A 6724-nucleotide genomic window follows, 5' to 3' on the forward strand; every position below is an offset into this window, starting at 1 on the left:
ATACCAACCCTCTGAAGACCATCCCTACCCTATCTCTGCAACTCTATTTCTGATGGCAAATCCACCCAGCCTGCACATCCCTGGATACTACAGGGTAATTTAACATGGCCAATCCACCCGACCTGCACGTCTTTGGACTGCGGGAGGAAACCGGAGCACCGGGGGAAAACCCACAGGCACAGGGAGAATGTGCAAACTCCACACAGACGGTCACCCGAGGGTGGAATTGAACCTGGGTGCCTGGCATCGTGAGGCAGCAGTGCTAACCACTGGGTGCCACTGACAGGACCAGCATGTGTTGCCCTTGAACTGAGTGGCATTTCAGAGGGCAGTTAACTGCAGTGCTGTGAGTCTGGGATCATATGTAGGCCTGACTGAATAAGGGTGGCAAATTTCCTTCCCTAAAGAGGAACCAAGTGAACCAGATGGGATTTCACTGCAATCAACAACAGTTGTCATGGTCAGCAGGACAGTAACTAGCTTTCAATTCCAGATGTTACTAATTGAATTGAAGTTCTGCCGCTGAAATTAAACCCGTCTCCTCACAGCATTAGCCGAGTGATATTAATACCATTCGAACACCTTCCTTGTTTTACAATTATTAAATATAAACATTAGTGTGCATACGTGAGTGTGCATGTTACAGTGCATGTTTGTGAGTCTCCATGATTGTTGATGTGTGTAAAATTGATTCTGTGCATGTTAGTTTGGGCACGAGATTTAGTGTTTCTGACAGAGACGTTTTGACTGGAATTTCCCCCTGGAGACAGGGGTTTGAGAGAGACAGGGAGGTGTTATCCTGAGTTTCTTGCAGAAGTCGTATCAGGAGGGCTCCCTGAGACTTCCTAATCATTGGGAAATTTCCATTGGATGGGCAAAGAACTGGATCAGCTGCCCACGCTACTGAGTTGGGCAGCCAATGGTTAATGCCTCATTTAGGGGATATTTTGCACTCTCTGACATTGGGTCGCTGGTGCAAAGGGCCCCACACCATTTGGCCATGTCACTGGAGGCGACTGAGGTAAACTTTGGATTGGGGGTGGGTCCATTGGAACTGGAGGCATTATGTCCCAAGGACAGGACTATGAGAACTCAATGGCCCCAGCAAACCCTCCAGTGGGGTTTCTCCTCCAAGCCAAGGGTCCTTTCTGTCCTCATGGAGATGCAACATTTGAATCCCTGCAGCCTTCTCCTGCCACTGCTTCTCAGTCCCATTGTCAGAGCTGTAAGGTTGTGGTAAAGTCCAGTCGATGGTGTGGCAGCCAGTATGTGAGTTACCACCACACCTCTGTCTTCCCCACATCACCACACACACCATTGACCCCTCTGCTCTTTCAGAACTGTCCGACTGCTGGCCTGATGTTCCATGCTGGCTAAGCAGAAATCTTCTCCGACTAAATACTGGGAGGGTATTCTCTTTGGTCCCCACCACAAACACTGTTTTCTTGTCCCCGATCCTATCCGTCTCCCTATCAGCTGAGATCGAAGCAGACTTTTTGCAACTTTGGTGTCTCAAATGAGTTTCCAAACATACAACTGTACTGTGTCTGAGATCACCTTTCTACATCTCTGTGCCTGCCTCAGCTGATCTGCTGCTGAACCTTTATCCATTCCCTTGCCCCCTCTAGACAATTCCAGCACATCTCCTACTGTCCATTGTCTTGAGCTTATTCAGAACTCTGCCATTCATATTTTAGCTCACACTGTTCCATTCTTCCGTCACTCACTGATTGATGGCAGGTTGACCAATATCTCCATTTTAAAATTCTTGTCCTTGTTGTCAAATCCCTTCTCCCTCCTTATCTTTATAATCCCCTCCAAACTTGCAAAGCTCCAAGATTTCTACGCTCTTCCGATTCTGGACTCTTGCACTCCCAGATTTTAAAAGCACTTCTCGCGTCTCAATTAAGTGGAAAGTGACATTCATGTCACGTAAGTGTCAGGCAATGATAATCTCCAGCAAGGGCGAGACTAAACACTGCCTTCAGTATTCAGTGGTGTTACCATCAGTGAATTCCCTCACTATCAACATCCTGGAACTGAACTGGACCAGCCAATTCCATATTATGGTTTGAGAAAGCTGGGAATTCTGTAGTGAGTAACAACTCCTGCACCAATGCCCCAAAGCCTGTCCACTATTTACAAGGCACAAGTCAGGAGTGTGATGGAATACTGCCCACTTGCCTGGATGAGTGCAGCCCCAACAACACTCAAGAACACTCTATACCATCCATGGAAAAGCAGCCCACTTGATTCCCATTCACCGTCTTAAACCTCTGCTCCCTCCATCACTGACACATCACCGCTACGATGTGCAGCATCTAAAAGATGAACTGCAGCAACTCACCAAGGCTTCTCCTACAATATGTTCCAAATAAGTATTTGCTTTTTATTCTTTTGTGCCTCAAAATGTCTCAGTATTGTGGTGACAGAACACTTTTTACTGTACCTCCCTAGATATATGAAGAATAAATCATTCATTCATTCAAATAATGACAACCCAGAAGAACAAGCTCTGTAGATGCATAGGAACCTGTAAGGCTCACACCATCCTGACTTGGGAACATGTCACCAGTCGTTCACCTTTCCTGGCAAATGTCTTGGAACGGCGTACCTAACAGGGAGAGTGGAATTCCCTACCCAGAAGGCTCAGTCATTGAGAATGTCTGAGATAGAAATCAAGGGATTTCTGGATACCAATGATGGCAAGGGATATGGGGGTTATTGCGAACATAGCATAGAGGTGGCTATGACCTGTTTGAATGGAGGAATAGGTACAATGGGCTGAATGGCCTACTCCTGTGCTCCACAGAAACACTTGTCAGTCCTTATGAAAGGGGATTAGTAAAATGATCAGATTACAAAACTGTTCGGAAAATGTTTGACACAAAGTTAAGATAAGATATCTGATAAGAAACTAAATGTGTTGAAAAATGAGAAAAAAGTACAAGAGAAAAACCATTTGGACAGGTTGTGAGAAGATCTGAACACAGTGAATTCTCTGGGAGGAATAAATCAATCAAATTACAAACAAAAACTTCAGGATGAGATTGTCACCATTCTAGAATCATGATATCAAAGGTAGTTGATTGGGAAAAATTGTTGAGAAAATGTATACATCACAAGTATTGCACCATGAGGTTAACATGAAGGTTCCACCTTCTCAATCTCTCCCCTCATCCAGGGCATGGTGACCTTCAGGTTAAACCACCACCAACTGTCTCTCTTTAATGAGAGAGCGGCCCTGTGTTCCTCTAGGATTATGGTGACTTTACCTTTCACGTCACTATAAGGGTATTGTTAAAAGCCACTTTTCCAGTGGTTGTACGAAGAGAATCTTGCATTTATATGGCACCTTTCATGATCACGGGATGTCTCAAAGTGCTTCAAAACAGTTCAGTGCTTTTGATGTGTGATTTCATTTGGAAAACTGGCATACAATTTGTTTGCAGGAAGATCCCCCAAACTGCAATACAATAACCAGCTGTTTTCTTTTCTTTATTCATTCATGGGAAGAGGGTGTCACTGGCTAGGCAGCATTTATTGCCCATCCCTAATTGCCCAGAGGGCAGTTCAGAGTCAACCACATTGCTGTGGGTTCTGGAGTCACATGTAGGCCAGACCAGGTAAGGATGGCAGTTTCCTTCCCAAAAGGACATTAGTAAACCAGATGTGTTTTTCCTGACAATTGATTCATGGTCATCATTAGATTCTTAATTCCAGATATTATTGAATTCAAATTCCACCATCTGCCGTGGTGGGATTCGAACCTGAGTCCCCAGAACGTTATCTGGGTCTCTAGATTAACAGTCCAGCAATAATACCACTAGGCCATTGCCTAGAGATAAATATTGGGCAGAACACTGGGAAAAACTGCCCCAGTGTTCTTCAACATCATTCCAGGGAATCTTTTACATTCACCTGGGAGGGCACCAAGGGACTTGGTTTAACAACTTGACTAGGAAATAATGGTGGCACAATGGTGATATCAGTAAGCTAGTAGAGTCATAGAGCTCTACAGCACGGAAACAGATCCTTGAATCTAACTTGTCCATGCCAACCAGATATCCTAAATTAATCTAGTCCCATTTGCCAGCATTTGGCCCACATCCCTCTAAACCCATTCAGATGCCTTTTAAATGTTGTAATTGTACCAGATTCCACCACTTCCTCTGGCTGCTCATTACATTTACGCACCATCCTCTGTATGAAAAAGTTGCCCCTTTGATCCCTTTTATATCTTTCCCCTCTCACCTTAAACCTATGCCCTCTAGTTTTGGACTCCCATATCCTGGGAAAAGACCTTGGCTATTTACCCTATTCATGTTCCTCATGGTTTTATAAACTTATATAAGGTCATCCCTCTGCCTCTGATGGTCCAGGAAAAATAGTCCCCGCTCTTCAGCCTCTCCCTATAGCTCAAACGCTTCAACCCTGGCAACATCCTTGTAAATCTTTTCTGAACTCTTTCAAGTTTCACAACACCTTTCCTATTGCAGAGAAACCAAAATTGAATGCAGTATTCCAAAAGTGGCCTAACTAATGTCCTGTACAGTCGCAACATGACTTCCCAACCTCTTTACTCAATGCACTGACCAATAAAGGCTAGCACGCCAAACATCTTCTTCATTACCTTGTCTACCTGTGACTCCACTTTCAAGGAAACCCAGATGTCAGGGTTAATGCTCTGGGAGGCATGGGTTCAAATCCCACCACAACAGCTAGTGGATTTTAATTTCAATTAACGAATGAATCTGAAATTAAAGCCAATAATGGTGAACATGACAACTATTATTGATTGTTGCTAAAACCCTCTGGTTCACTAATCTCCTCTAGGGAAGGAATTCTGCCATCCTTTGCTTGTCTGGCTTACATGTCTTCTTTATTCCCCTATGGGGCGTGAGTATCACTGGCTGGATCAGCATTTATTGCCCATCCCTAGTTACCCTTGAGAAGGTGGTGGTGATCTGCCTCCTTGAACTGCCTCTTCTAGAGTACTGTGTCCAGTTCTGGTTTCCCTGTTACAGGAAAGATATTATTAAGCTGGAAAGGGTTCAGAAGAGATTTACTAGGATGTTGCCCAGAATGGATGGTTTGAGTTATCAGGAGAGGCTGGATAGGCTGGGACTTTTTTAACTGTGGTGTAGGAGGTTGAGGGGTGACCTTACAGAGGTTTATAAAATAATGAGAGGTATAGATGAGGTGAATGTCGGGTGTCTTTTCTCTAGGGTGGAAGATTTCAAGAATGGGGGCATATTTTTAAAGTGAGAGGAGAAAGCTATAAAAAAGATAAGTCAGGCGATTTTTTTACATAGAGAGTTGTTTGTGTGTAGAATGAATGTCCAAAGAAGTGATGGATGTGGGTACGGCTACAACGTTTAAAAGACGTTTGGATAAATACATGAATAAGAAATGTTTGGAGGGTTATGGGCCAGGAGCAGACAGGTGGGACTAGTTTAAGTTTGGGGTTATGGTCGGTTTAGACTGGTTGGACTGAAGGGTCTGTTTTCATGCTCTATGAATCTATGACTCTACGTGTTGTAAGTAGACCCACAATGCCCTTAGAGAGGGAATTCCAGGATTTTGACCCAGTAACAGTGGAGAAACGGTGATATGTTTTCAAGTTAGGATGGTGAGTGGCTTGGAGCGGAACTTGCAGGGGCTGGCGCTCCCATGTGTCTCCAGACTAACAGTAATGTGTTTGTCTCTTAACTACTTTCTGAAATGGCCCTAGAAAGCCACTCAGCTCAATGACAGTTAAGATGGGCAACAAATGCAGTAATACTCATATCCCATGAAAGATTAATGGCGAATAAATGCAAAGTACGGTACCTCAGTGCTGTCCCTCACTGCTGCACTTGGGACGCAGGCATCACTGTACTTGCCTTGTTTTATTTTGGGGTTCATGTCTCCGGGTCATGGACACAAGTGCTACACCCTTTGTCACGGCCAACATCGAAGAGTAAGCACATTTGTGTGAGAGTTTAGTCATTGCGTTTGTTCCTGCCATTACTTCAATTTTTTCTGGGTCTTGGCCAGAGGTCCTTAACGGAAATGTGGGAAGCCACTCAGTTACAAGAAAGAAGACCTCGAGACTTCCAAAGTGTTTGCTTTCATGGGGTCAGAAGGGGCAGGATTACTCCTCTTGGCTTGCCGTGGACTTTGCCTGATTCCAACAGCCTCCTACCTCCTATTCAACAGGCTTACCTACAGGTCTTTCTCCGATTTCTGGTCTTGTCAGCATTCCTGAATTTAAACAAACCATCTTTGGAGGCCATGCCTTTAGTTTCCTGAGTTCCAAACTCCGCAATCCCCCTTCCAACTTGTTTCCTTCTTTTAAGATGTTCTTTAAAATCTACCTCTTTGAACATACTTTGGTTAGCTACCTACATGACTCCTTACATGTTTCAGCCTCATGTTTTGATTTATAATGCTCTCGTGCAGTGCCTTGGGAAGTGTATTAAAGGTGCTATATCAATGTAAGTTGTTGCTGTATTAGAGAAAATGCTTGTGAGAGTGTGTGTAAGAGGATTTGTATGTGACATTGTGTGTGTGCATGTGTGAGAAAGTGAGTGAGTGTATGCACAAGTGTTTGTATGGGTGAGAGATAGTAGGAACTGCAGATGCTGGAGAATCCGAGACAACAAGGTGCAGGGCTGGATGAGCACAGCAGGCCAAGCAGCATCATAAGAGCAGAAAGGCTGACGTTTCGGGCCTAGACCCT

The 6724-nt window shown here is 44.4% G+C and overlaps 1 protein-coding gene across 4 annotated transcripts in view; it reads right to left on the reverse strand.

Moving 5' to 3' along the window:
- Positions 1 to 6724, reverse strand: part of LOC109925485 (reticulon-1-A-like) — a 44173-nt gene that overhangs the window by 35826 nt on the left and 1623 nt on the right. The gene's annotated exons all lie outside the window — the stretch shown is intronic.

This window comes from Rhincodon typus, chromosome 39 (genome assembly GCF_021869965.1).
Source record: "Rhincodon typus isolate 14 chromosome 39, sRhiTyp1.1, whole genome shotgun sequence".
Taxonomy (NCBI): domain Eukaryota; kingdom Metazoa; phylum Chordata; class Chondrichthyes; order Orectolobiformes; family Rhincodontidae; genus Rhincodon; species Rhincodon typus.